Source organism: Panthera leo, chromosome D4 (genome assembly GCF_018350215.1).
Source record: "Panthera leo isolate Ple1 chromosome D4, P.leo_Ple1_pat1.1, whole genome shotgun sequence".
Lineage (NCBI taxonomy): Eukaryota > Metazoa > Chordata > Mammalia > Carnivora > Felidae > Panthera > Panthera leo.
This window is the reverse complement of record NC_056691.1, coordinates 14,321,053-14,334,240: the sequence shown is the minus strand read 5'-3', so window position 1 is coordinate 14,334,240 and position 13,188 is coordinate 14,321,053. Positions and strand designations below refer to the sequence as shown.

The following is a 13,188-nucleotide window of genomic DNA, read 5'->3' as shown; positions in this document are numbered from 1 at the left end:
GATTTTTTTTTTTTTTAACCCTGAAACGAAAGTTCTGTCGAGTTACAGTGTACGGTTTTGAAGGCTTTTTTTTTTTTTTTTTTTTAAAGAAGAGTGAGTTTAACCCTCGCTTCTTGTTTTAAAAAAATAAAGAAGTTAAGAGCTCTGATCCTTGGGGAGATTTCTGCCAATGCCAGAACACGGTTGGATTTTTTTTTTTTTTTTCACGGTGCTTTGATTTCAGTCTGCGTGAGGTGGGTTTGATAAGCAAAAAAGAGGAGTAACGGAATACAGAGAGGGTGACCTTTAAATTTGGCTGTTTATGAAAAGGTATTTTTCTGTTTTAATATCTTTCGTAGTATATGTGTATATAATACTTGATGCGCAAGATGATTCATTGATTTTTTTTTTCCTAAGGCTCCAATAGAAAGAATTTTGGAGAGCTTGTGTCAGCATTTGGAACTGCCTAATGTGTCTGAGTAAAAAAATCAGGTACATGTTGTAATAGTATCTCCTTACGTTAACAGGAAAACTTAACAAAAAATGAACTTTTCTCCATAGTTTGTCTCTTTTATACGTTGATAGCATAAACTGATTTGTGTAACATATCTAGTATCTAATTGTAATCAGTATTTTAATATTCATAATTATGCCTAAGTCTTTGCTTGTTGGTTAATTTTTATTGTGAGAATAGAGGTGGGGGCTTAAAGAACAGTGGAGATAGCCATGTTCCTATTTACAAAGGAAATAAAATCCCTGTTGTAAAATAGTTGCTGTATTATTGGAGGTCCATGAGGTAATGAATAGCACCCGCACCCATATTTTGACCTCTCTTTTCTCCTACTCTGGTATTAATAAGGTTAATTGGGAAGGATAGGATTAGATTTGTAGCAGGCTAGGCAGTTTTAATTTTGTCCCTTGCTGTGCAGGACTGTACTGGGTAAGTGGCTTGTTTCCTTGAATATCTTTGCCTATTTTGAAATATGGATGCAGTGGTATCTGACAAAGAATTTTCTGTATCCTGTGACAAACAGAATTATCATAAGTCATCATGGCAAAATAATGTTTTTGGTAACTTAATGAACACAGAAGTACTGGGCAATTAGTGTCTGTTCTAAGTTCTGTCACTGAATTGGTTTAGGACAAGCAAGCTATCCCACATCTGAATCAGTTTCTCCATCTGTGATATAAGGCTAATCAATGTGCCACCTGCTCACTTTGTAGAGAGGGCAACGAGAACCAAGTTACTTTGGTTTTATGGCATTAATTGTTTTAGTTTAATAAGAGTACTTTTTAATGCAGTTCTCTTATTTCGGTATCCTTGAAGAATTAGCCTAAAGAAATAGAATTGTAATAGGGAGACTGTCTACCCTTGTGCCATCATCTAAGAATTGATAACTCAATTGCTTCCTTGTTAAGATTGGTGTTAATATCTTTAGAATCAGTAATGACAAGAACATGGTGACAAATTTCTTGCTTTGTTGGTTTATTTACTGGTAGATTTTATTTCTAATATATCCAAGGTTTTGTTCTTCATTCTCAAAAATTACTTCTTTTCCTACCTTGTTAAAAAATTCTCGTATACATTGCTCTGTGTTTATACCTTTCAAGCTCAGCCTTGTGAGTTGGGGAGGACAAGTGATGTTTTATGACATTTTTACAGATAAAGCCCAGAGAAGTTAATTCTTTGAATTGCCTAAAGCTACATAATTTTTAAGAAGCAGAACTGAGACTTGAACCTGGGTTTTCTGACTTCTAGCCCTGAATTCTTTGCTTTGGAGTAGTGTTTTCCAAACAGCTGTCTGGACCCAACAGTTTTTGCCAATTCGGATGAAATGAGAAATAGCACAGCAGTTTTAAGTATTGGCAACATATGATATCATGAATATTCATGCACTCATTACTCAGTTGAAGAAACAAATACAAAATGAAACGAAGCTTTCTTTGTACTCTGTACACCCCTCTTAAATCCTCCTTCCTCTTTCCCCCACTCCCAGCCACTGACCGGAAATTAAAATATATCCTTCCTATGTTTGTACTTCACTACATGCCTTTATGTCCATGAACGTATATAATATTTCTTTGATTAAGACTATTTAAATATGTTTGTATTTGTAGTTTGTTTTCTAAACTCAATTTTCCAAGATTTATCTATGTTTATTCAGGTTACTCTAGTTTATTTTTACTGCGGTAATGGTATGTGTTCCATTATGTGGCTGTCACATTCCTTTGGTCATTTTAGTTTTTTCCAACTGCTTATTAAACACTGACGTAGGGAATATTCTTGTATATGTTTACTTGGGTTCACGTGCAAGACTTCCTCTAGGGCAGTGGTTCTTGAGCCTGTCTCCCATTTTTATAAAAGTATATTATAGCTTGAGGTGCCTAGGTGGCTCAGTCAGTTAGGCACCTGACGTCAGCTCAGGTCATGATCTCAAGGTTCCTGAGGTCAAGCCCTGCATCAGACTCTCTGCTGTCAGTGCAGAGCCTGCTTCAGATCCTTGGTCCCCTTCTGCTGTGCCCCTCCCCCACACTTGCACACCTGCTCACTCTCTTTTTCAAAAATAATAAATAAAAAAATTAAAAAAAATATTTTATAGCTTTCCCAATACTGCCCTAAAATGAAATTCAAAATAATACACTCATTTAAAATTTAAATGACTTTACAAACTTATTAGTAACATTAAAACTTGTAGTAAATTTTACATTATATTTTAAAGTAATGCTCTTACTAAAATATGAGAACTTATAACAAAGTAGTATATTTCACTGTGTAAATGCTCAGACCAAACCACACTCTAATCTTGCTACTGAGGGTGATAGTAGACTAGCAAATCAGCTTTCTGGGAGCTTGTTAGAAATCAGAATTTCAGACCCTACCCTACTGACTGATGCTGAATTTTAACAAGATTCCCAGGTGATTTGTTTGCATGTTAAAGTCCAAGAAGCACTGCTAGAAGAAACAGTAGTACCCAGATACTTTGCATCCATGTTAGTATCACCATGAATAGAGTAAGCTGCTGATGCAAATTACGATAGGTGTGTTGAATGGGATTAAGTACCGATGGTGGCACTATCATTGATAAATGAGTTTCTGAAGTAACTATTTTTGGTAAAGTTTGGACAAAAATAAAAGTGCGGTCTTCTCTCTTTATATACTGGTCACATTCTTTAAAATCTTCATCCATGTTAAAGCAATACAAATATACTTTGTGTTAAGTCCTGTTTATAAATATCTGACCTTATTTCCCCCACCCCCTCCTCATCCCCTTAAATGAGTGTCAAGCAGAATATTCAAAAGTCACAAGACATGGGGCAGCATTATTATCTGTATGCACCAAGAGTGCCTGGTGTCCCTGGCAGCTGTTCAGTAGTGCCCCCCATTTGTTAAACAACTAAAAAGCCCCCATTGAGGAAGATTGCCCTGAGATGTAAATCTAATGGTAGAGTGCTAGAACAAAGGGTAGGAGTAGCTTCAACTTTATTGGATAACTACCAGTTTTCTCTCAAGTGTTTCTATCAGTAATGGATGAGAGGGTCTATATTCTCACCTTCCAGATAACTTTATTAGACTCCTTATGGTTTGCCATTCTGAGGAGTATATGAAGAGGTACCCCACTACAGTTTTCGTTTGCATGTCACCAGTTAGTCCTGTAGTTGAGAACACTTTCATTTATTTTTTGGCCATTTTTTTTTTTCCATTCATGTTCCTTTTCTGTGAATTGTTTACTTGGGTTTTTTAAGTTTTATTTATTTACTTAGAGGGAGAGAGAAAATCCCCAGTAGGCTCCTACTGTCAGCACAGAGCCTGATGCGGGACTGGAACCCACGAAAGCCGTGAGATCATGACCTGAACTGAAACCGGGGGTCAGACGCTTAACCGACGGTCACCCAGGCGCCCCTGTGACTAAACATTCTTAATTCTAGTCAAATATATTATTTTTTAAAAAAGATTTATTTATTTAAGTAATCTCTACACCTGACGTTGGGCTGGAACTCAACTCAGCGACCCCATGGTCTACCAACTGAGCCAACCAGGAGGAGCCCCCAAATATTTTTTTTTATGATTGTGCCTTTTCTCTTAAAAGGAATTGTTTTCTATCCTGAGGTTATAAATATTCTAATACACCTTTTTAAAGTTTTACATCTCCATATTTAAATCTTAAATTCACATGGGACTATTTTTTTTTTTTTTTTAATTTTTTTTTTTCAACGTTTTTTTATTTATTTATTTTTGGGACAGAGAGAGACAGAGCATGAACGGGGGAGGAGCAGAGAGAGAGGGAGACACAGAATCGGAAACAGGCTCCAGGCTCCGAGCCATCAGCCCAGAGCCTGACGCGGGGCTCGAACTCACGGACCGCGAGATCGTGACCTGGCTGAAGTCGGACGCTCAACCGACTGCACCACCCAGGCGCCCCCACATGGGACTATTTTTATATGAGGTGTTTGTGAACCTAAATTTACTCAATAAAATCACTACTCTCCATAGTGAAATTATGTCATTGCTTATGCTAATGTGTTCTGATGAAATGAGTGATAGTAGATTGTATTTAGTTTTTAATAACTTTTGTGGCAAAATTAAAATTTGGGAACTCTACCATTCCAACTTTTAAAAAATTTAGGGGTGCCTGGGTGGCTCAGTCGGTTGACATCCAACTTTGGCTCAGGTCACGATCTCACAGTTTCGTGGGTTCAAGCCTTGCGTTGGGCTCTGTGCTGACAGTTCACAGCCTGGAGTCAGCTTCGGATTCTGTGTCTCCCTCTCTGCCCCTCCCCTGCTCATGCTCTGTCTGTCTGTCTGTCTCTCTCTCTCTCTCTCTCTCAAGAATAAATTAAACATTAAAAAATTTTTTTAAATAAAAAATAAAAATTTAACTGGTTTTTGAAATTCTTAAGTTTTGGGAACCACTGCTGTAGAGTACTCTAATTCCCATGTTCCATTCTGTCTTACATTAAGCTTCTGAAGCATCATAGAAAGTGAGCAGGCATTCATTAAATACTGATCTTTCATCGTCATTTACACCCTACACACTTTGGTTTGTTTTACATGTGTTTTCATCACTTTGTATTTGGGCTAGAATTTTTTTAATGGTTATTTATGACCCTAATTTTTAAACAATTTTAGACTAAATTTAAATATTATTTTAATGTTAATTTGGCTCAGATATAGCTCTTAACTATTTTGTTTTCCCTAGAATTGGAAGTGAGAATGGTTACACAAGTTCTTGGATACAGTGAAAGGTGAAAAGTGGTAAAGGGAAATTAGGTTAGTGTCTGTTGTGTATTAGTTTCTATTACAGATTTTGGGGGTACATCTGTAAACAAGCAAAGATCCCTAGCTTCCTAGGGCTTGCCACCTAGCAGAGGACCATAGGGAATATACAAAAATTTTTAAATATCTAATATTTAGAAAGTGATAAGTACTTCTAAAGAAAAAGTAGTGAAAGGTAAGGAGAAATCAAAAGGAGGCAGTTTGACACATTAAATAAGGTGGTTAGGGTAAGCTTCACTGAGAAGGGGAGCACGAGCAGAAATGTGCAGCCAGGGCAATAGCCATGCAGATACTAGCAAAATCTTGGAAGAATGGACAGAATATAGTCTTCAGGTTAAACATGTATCCCTGGTTCTGCCACTTAATAAGTTGTGTGAACTTGGACAAATTAACTGAAGCCTTGATTCCCTCCTGTATCAAAGGATGATAACCTGAGAAAAGTATTATTAAGATGAGAGGAGATAACAAGTGAAAACACCTACCTCTTGCCCCCACCTGGTTCTCATATGGCACTCTGTACTCTAGTTTCATAGCATTTATCACCATGTAATTATCTGTCTCACCAGCTGATAAATTTTATCCCACCTATTCTGAAATACAAATGGGAAGAACAAGTCAGTGTCATAATATATTTTATTAACATACATTCATTTGTAAACTACCTGTAACCCTTTTTATATGTGAAAATCCTCTCAGCTTGGTTGAGAAAGTGTTTTGTATTTATAATGTCTTTGTGCTAGAGCTTCAAATTGTATTACAGGCATTAGCTCATTGATCACCACGTACCATCTTTGTGATGGAGGCAGTGGGTATGTATCCTCTTGCACTTGGAAAGAATTGAAGCTGCTAAATGGTATAAATGACACAGAAATTCAGGGAGAATTTGGATGAAATCTGATTACATTTGGTTACATTTTCCCTGTGCTCCTTTTTTTTCCTTTCTACAACATTGCTAAAACTGACTGTATAAAAGCACAAATATGTAGCTTATGTTATATTGTTAAACCGTGGCCTTTGGAAAATCATTAGGACACAAACAATATTCTAGCTATGACTTTATTTTCAGTTTTCTTCCATGAAGCTTCTCGTAGTATCTAAGGATGCGTTATTAGAATTGGCACTTGGGTGGCTCGGTAGGTTAGGCATCCAACTCTTGATTTCAGCTCGGATCATGATCTCACTGTTCGTGGGATCAAGCCCTGCTTAGGGCTCCGTGCTGGCAGCGCAGAGCCTCCTTGGGGATTCTCTGTCCTCTCTCTGTCCCTCTGCCCTGCTTGTGCTTTCACTCTCTCAAAATAAATAATGACAACAAAAAGAACTGGCAATAGAGGTCTTTACTCTTAAAAATACATACTGCTAAAGAAATTCAAACATTATGGTTGTCTTAGATTATGAAACATTTATTTTTAAGAGGTAGTCACATTAAAAGAATAGGATTAGGGTAATAAGTATATGCTTAGTATAGGTCAGGGTGAAGAAGAAAGGGGGTTGAAAATAACCTCATTAACTTGGTGTAGTAAGCAAGTATATGTTCTCATCTCAACAAACCCAGAGTGAAACAAGAATGCCTCTAGGAACAAAAATAGAAGACATTATCATTTTATCACTTGCACTAAACTTGTTATGCTTCTGAATTTAGATTGTTCTTAAATGTGTTTTTAAGTTAAAATCAATGGAAATAATTCCTCTAATAAACCTTTCCCAAAAATACTATCCACTGACTGTGACCTAGATACTTTAATTTTTTACTCTGTAGCTTAGCCATCCCCACCCCCAAAGGTATATATTCTCTGCATATCAGTTATTTGGTAACTGGTTTGGGCAAGCTTATAGCGGAAATGAAATGTACTACAAGTACATTTTGTTCAGAGCTTTTTAACAGATTTTAATGTTGCTTTTTATTAATAAAGATTTAGGGCAGTAAAGTTATTAAGAGTGAGAATAACTTTTTAAAATTATACATTAAGGACATTCAGGTATAATCCTCTAGGGTAATGGTTTTCAATTTTTTTGTTAGAATACATAAGAAAGACATTTTGCTTCATGACTTGATACATGCATATGCACACTCAGAAAGTTTCACCGAAGAGAATCTATCTGTCAGCATGAACATTGTTCAAGGGAGATTTTTTCCCCCTAGGGAAAGGAGTAAAACTTAAACAGGGGCTTTAAAACAGTAAAAGTTGTTTCATTTATTTGTAGGGGAAGTGATTGAGTTGGTGGGGTCGGGGGGTGGAATCAGCCAACAGAAAAGAAACAGTATGCACAAAGGCATAGAGGGAAGAAAGAACAGGTCTGTCATTAAGGAATAGTATGATGTTCAGTAGAACGGATGAATAGGGAAATGCTCAGACATAAGGCTAGAGACTGGGAAAACAGGATGAGGAAATGCTGTATGACATACTAAAGAATTTATTCAAGAAGGCTTGTAGGGCCCATTGAAAGATGTTAAACAAAAAAGTAACATCACCTGGCATCAGTATAGAGTGTGGATTAGAGGGATATGAGATAGATTTTAGTGAGTGATTTTCTAATGTTAAATGAAAAGTGATTGAGCAAAGGGGCACCTAGGTGGCTCAGTCTGTTGGCGTCTGACATCAGCTCAGGTCATGATCTCACCCTTTGTGAGTTTGAGCCGCACATCAGGCTCTGTGCTGACAGCTCAGAGCCTGGAGCTTGCTTCGGATTCTGTGTCTCCCTCTCTGTCCGTCCCCACCTCCCCCTCCCCGCCTGCCTCTCTCTCTCTCTCTCTCTCTCTCTCTCTCTCCCCTCTCCCAGTAAATAAACATTAAAAAAATAAACATTAAAAAAATTTTTTTAAAGTGATTGAGCGAAGATGTGGCTGAGGGAGTGGAGAGAGATACATAGGAGATGATGGGCCTTGATTGAACGAGAGGAATGAAGAAAGGGAAAGGGAGGAGAGGGCTATACAGATGGAAATGTTCAGGGTCTGTAGCTTAGGGGAGATGTCTGTGCTAAAGATTTAAGTTTTTAGATTTAGGCCTTGTTACTGTGTAAGAAGTAGTTAAAGCCACGGGTATGATTGAGATAAAAAGACTGGAAGACAGGGGCGCCTGGGTGGCTCAGTTGAGTGTCTGACTTCGGCTCAGGTCATGATCTCAGTTCGTGAGTTCAAGCCCTGCGTCGGGCTCTGTGCTGACAGCTCAGAGCCTGGAGTCCACTTCTGATTCTGTGTCTCCCTCTCTCTCTGTCCCTCCCAGGCTCACACTTACTCTCTCTCTGCCTGTCAAAAATAAATAAACTTAAAAAAAAAAAAAAAGACTGGAAGACAAAAGACCAAAATACTATTTAAACCCATGGGTTCGGGTGAATTAAACTTAAGGTAACTAAGGTGTGGGTTGATTGCATTTATGTCTAAATCTAAAGCTTAGTACTAAAACTTTTTTTTTTTTAGGGTCAAATTTCCCCAAAAAGGAAAGAACAAGAAGAGGCTACCAATTTAAGTTTTGAAATTACTTCAAAAAAATTTTTTGACATTAGTGCCTGTTACAATTTTTTACATAAGTTTTCTTTTTCACAACAATGTGTATTTTAACAAAAATAGAAAGGACATAATGTCCAAATGGAAGGGAAACCTTTAAAATCATTAAGCCCACTACTCTTGTCCTTAGTTTTTCTCATTTCTCCAAAGAATGATAACTTTATCATATACCAGTACCAGTCCTCAAACAACCCTTCCTGAAAGACTTCTGAGATGACAATTTTATACACAAAAATATAGTACATTGTTACTGTTGTATAACAAACTTCAATTGTTATAGCTGAACACTTATGTTAAAAAAGAAAAACTAAATATTGTATTTTTCCCTTGTTAGAAACTCTTTCATATTTTGTTTCGCAGTAAAGTTATTCCTCATTACCAAATTTCTAAGAAATTAACAAAATTTTAAACTGAAGCAACTCAGAAATACACAGCATTAATTCATGAACTATTTCCTTTTGTTAACTTACTAGATACTTCTGGGTTTTGTTTATTATGACTTATTTTTAAAATTGCCAAAAGTCATCGTAAATCCAATTGTTTTTATTATTCTTTTTAAGATTTTATTTTTATGTAATCTGTACACCCAACATGGGATGGGGCTTGAACTTTCAACCCTGAGATCAAGGGTTGAATGCTGCACGGACCAGGCCAGCCAGGTGTCCCCAACTGTTTTTAGAAATAGGGCATCAAACTGCTCTAACATACCACCGCTTACTCTCTTACCTTGTCCTGGTTTGGGAATATTCTCCTGTATGCATAAACTTATTTGCTTATAGAAATGTAGCTATTGCCTAGTCAGCTGTAACAGCACATCTTTAATGAACACATTTTTGGGGGTTCCTACCAAAGTGAAGAACAGAGCTAAGTAGGCTCCATGTTCTTTAAATCTGAAGTTCTGCTTCTGCCTTTAATAATACTGGAAAGCAATTAGAGTAATACAGAAAAAAATCAAGGTTCAGAGGCTTATAGCCGCCATTCTTGCCAGTATTCTCCTCCCCTAGGTCCTGAAGGGTATGGACATGGTTAGCAAGACATTTGCTGATATTCCCTGATGTTGATGCTAAAAAAGGAAAAGGGAAGGACTCGGCTTCTTACCGTCTGGGTATCCTGGTCACTGGATAGTCTACTTTCAAATTTGAGTGAGGGTAGTCTCTGCCACCTGAGGCCTTGGGCAGCTGTCAGTTGACTACCCTAAGTAGATACAAGGCAAGTCGCCTTTAAAGATAAACTTGCTGTTTTTATGGGTGTGTTAGGGCATTGCTTGGTACCTTAGCATTTAAAGACAATATGCTGCACCTGGGGGCTACAGGAACAAATCATTTATTTTAAATGCCTGAACAATTTAAAAATGAATACTTCAGTGTCCAACTCTTGAGTACAGTTCACATCATGATCTCACAGTTCACTTCATGGAATCGTGCCCCACATTGGGCTCTGTGCTGACCGTGCAAAACCTGCTTGGGATTCTCTGTCTTCTCTCTCTCTCTGCCTCTCTCTCAATAAATAAATAAACAAACGGTTTTAAAAAAATGAATGCTTCAAGATGTAAATCCTTCTTGTTAGCACACATTTTATATCAAAAGAAACCCTCAAACGTAACAGAATGTTGTTCCATTTTTGCCAAAAGGAAACTTAAATTATCTCTTCAAAATAATTCATGAGTACTAGCCTCTTTACAGTGGCCTCCCAAATTAATCAATTGGGAAGCATTTCAACTTTTTTTCTTTTTGGCCAGCCATCAAATAATCCTTTAGATAAAGTATTTCCCAACATTTTCAAAAGACACTCATGATATAACTTTATATAAAAATATTACAGCTTTATAATCAGGAAATTGATTTGCTGTGTTGCATTTAATGGGAATTGGCCAGATAAAACATCTTTAGCTGGCAAATTAGTAATTTGTATGTGCAGTAATTGTCCTCAACTTAATGGTCTGTTTATTTAACTGCCTCTCTTAAGGATTTTAAATATATCAAAAGGTGTTTTAATGCATAGAGTGCAGTGTAAATAGAAATACAGTTTGCTAATCATCATGATTTCCAGAAAGATTCAAGCCATAAGTTACATTAGTGTTGTGAATCCTGGTTCAAAACAACAAAATAAAATCTATTTTGATTATATTTAGCATGAACTCAGTTTATATTCTATCAGGTCTTTAGGTATAACTGTAAGTTCTTATTTTCTTTACTCTTTTTCATTTAGATTGTTATTGATCAGGTACTTCCTATGTAGTGCTAGAGAAAACACATGGTCACTGACCTCATAGTAAAGGCCATAGGCATTTATCGAGTAAGCCCACAGGTGAATACACGACAGGGACCACAGTTTTCAACTGAAATGGAAAAGAACTGGGTGCTATGAAAAGGAATAACCTAACTTACATTTGGGGTTGACAAGATCTCTCTGAAAAGGGGGCATTTGAGATTGGAATAATGAGAAATCAGGTAGAGAGTGTGCAAATCCTGAAGTGGAAACAACTTTCATGCTTTTAAAGAAACGGAAGGTGAGGAGAGCATCCACAACCATAAGTGATGAAAGGAGAGGTATCAAAATAAATTTGGAAAAGCTAACAGAGGCCTGATCCCGTAAGGTCTTTAAGAACCTGTGGAGGGGCGACGGGGTGGCTCAGTCGGTTGAGCGTCCGACTTTTCGGCTCAGATTATGATCTCATGGTTCATGAGTTCAAGCTCGGGGCCTGGAGCCTGCTTCGGATTCTGTGTCTGTGTGTGTGTCTCTCTCTCTCTCTCTCTCTCCTCCTCCTCCCCTGCTCACACTCTGTCTCTCTCTCAAAAATAAATAAAGATTAAAAATAGACATTAAAAAATTAAAAAAAAAAAAAAAGAAGAACCTGTGGAGAAGTAAGATTTTCTTGGAAGTACTGAAGGAAGCCATAGAAGAGTTCCTAAGCAGGTTATCACCTTGTAGGCTGTATAGAAAAGAAATTGTAGATTTGGAGAACATATGGGAGAAATTCACACTCGCAAATACTTTCCATTTGTTTGTTTACTCACACATTTTGAATTCCTTCTGTTGTCTTATTCTACATAACCCTGGTCAGTCCTTTCATTTGCGAAAGCTGGGAACTGTAGTAAAGCATAGAAAAGTAACTTAATGAAGAGAATTGTGTGTCTTATCCACAGTTAAGGATAACAGAAATTGAATGACTTCTCCATTGAACTCTCTTTTTTGTATTTTTACTTTAAGCTATGGAGGCCAGTGTAAACTTCTTGCTATTTGATGCTGTTTTGACTTGTATTTAGTAATGCTCCATAGGTTTCCTTTTTTTGGAAAGTCATATTTAGAGACTATTTTTGTATTCTTGGTATTATTAATAGAATGTACAATCAGATTTCTCTTTCTGTGGGGGCAGTGAGGGGAAGAGAACTGTATTTAGTTGTATAAAGAAAGATATGTGAACATAGGATATGATGCCAAAAAAATCCAGGCAGATTACAAAGGAAAAGCTTCCTTTTCCTTTGGGATTCAATATAATAAAATATTCTTGGGGTGCCCGGGTGACTCACTCAGTTAAGCATCTGACTTGGGTCCTGATCTTGCAGTTCATGAGTTCAAGCCCCTCATCAGGCTGTCTGCTGTCAGCGAGGAGCCGACTTCAAATCCTCTGTTCCCCCTTCCCCTCTGCCCCTTCCCTGTTCATGCTCGCTTGCTCTCTCTGTTTCTCTAAATAAATAAATAAGTAAATAAATAAATAAATAAATAGAGATTTAATAAAATAAAATATTCTTGCTGGAAAGCTCCAGCTCTCTCATTAAAATTGACACACTTAGGGATATAAGAATTCATTTTAAATAAAATTATAACTACAACCTGATTGGTATGTAACCCAGTTAATGAAGGATGAATGGACTACCCATCTTTAATGCTTGCTTTCTCTTTCATCCTAACAAGTATTTACACCAGAGGTATACTACACATGTAGATCACCAAAAAACTAGCTATTGGATACTTCTCAAATCAGATATCAAAGATTTGCTCCAGCGGTTTTTTTGCAAGCCTCTGTTCCTCTTCTCTAGTTGCATTACTTGGCATTAAGCATCAGAAATGTTGTTCTCTGTCAGCTTTGACTAAGACTTTGTAGATGTCGTGTAGAAATTGTCTCTAAAAGGAAATAAGTCTGGAATATTCACTTGTTTCTTTGCTACTTGCCTCTTTAAAAAAAAATACAAGATGAAATTTTTATTAACAGAAACATCCAGTAAATCAAGATTATCTTTATTTTGCAGAGTAGATATATGTATTACTAATGTGAAGAAACATTACTTTTAAATGTAGTCAAGTGTTGGGGCACCTGGGTGGCTCAGTCGGATGAGTGTCCGACTTCAGCTCAGGGCATGATCTCACAGTTTGTGGGTTCAAGCTCTGCTTGGAGCTTTGTGCTGACAGCTCAGAACCTGGAGCCTGCTTC

General features: G+C 37.1%; 1 protein-coding gene across 4 annotated transcripts in view; it reads left to right on the top strand.

Moving 5' to 3' along the window:
- ABHD17B (abhydrolase domain containing 17B, depalmitoylase) overlaps nucleotides 1-13,188 on the top strand; it is a 53,381-nt gene that overhangs the window by 1,246 nt on the left and 38,947 nt on the right. The window contains exons 1-2 of one of the 4 annotated variants that reach the window (XM_042912436.1): nucleotides 108-309; nucleotides 397-471. The exons of 2 other annotated variants lie outside the window; for them this stretch is intronic. The gene's annotated coding sequence lies outside the window, so the exon portion shown is untranslated. Of the gene's footprint in view, nucleotides 1-107; nucleotides 310-396; nucleotides 472-13,188 lie in introns of those variants that run through there. One more of the 4 variants, XM_042912435.1, reaches the window with a different exon arrangement.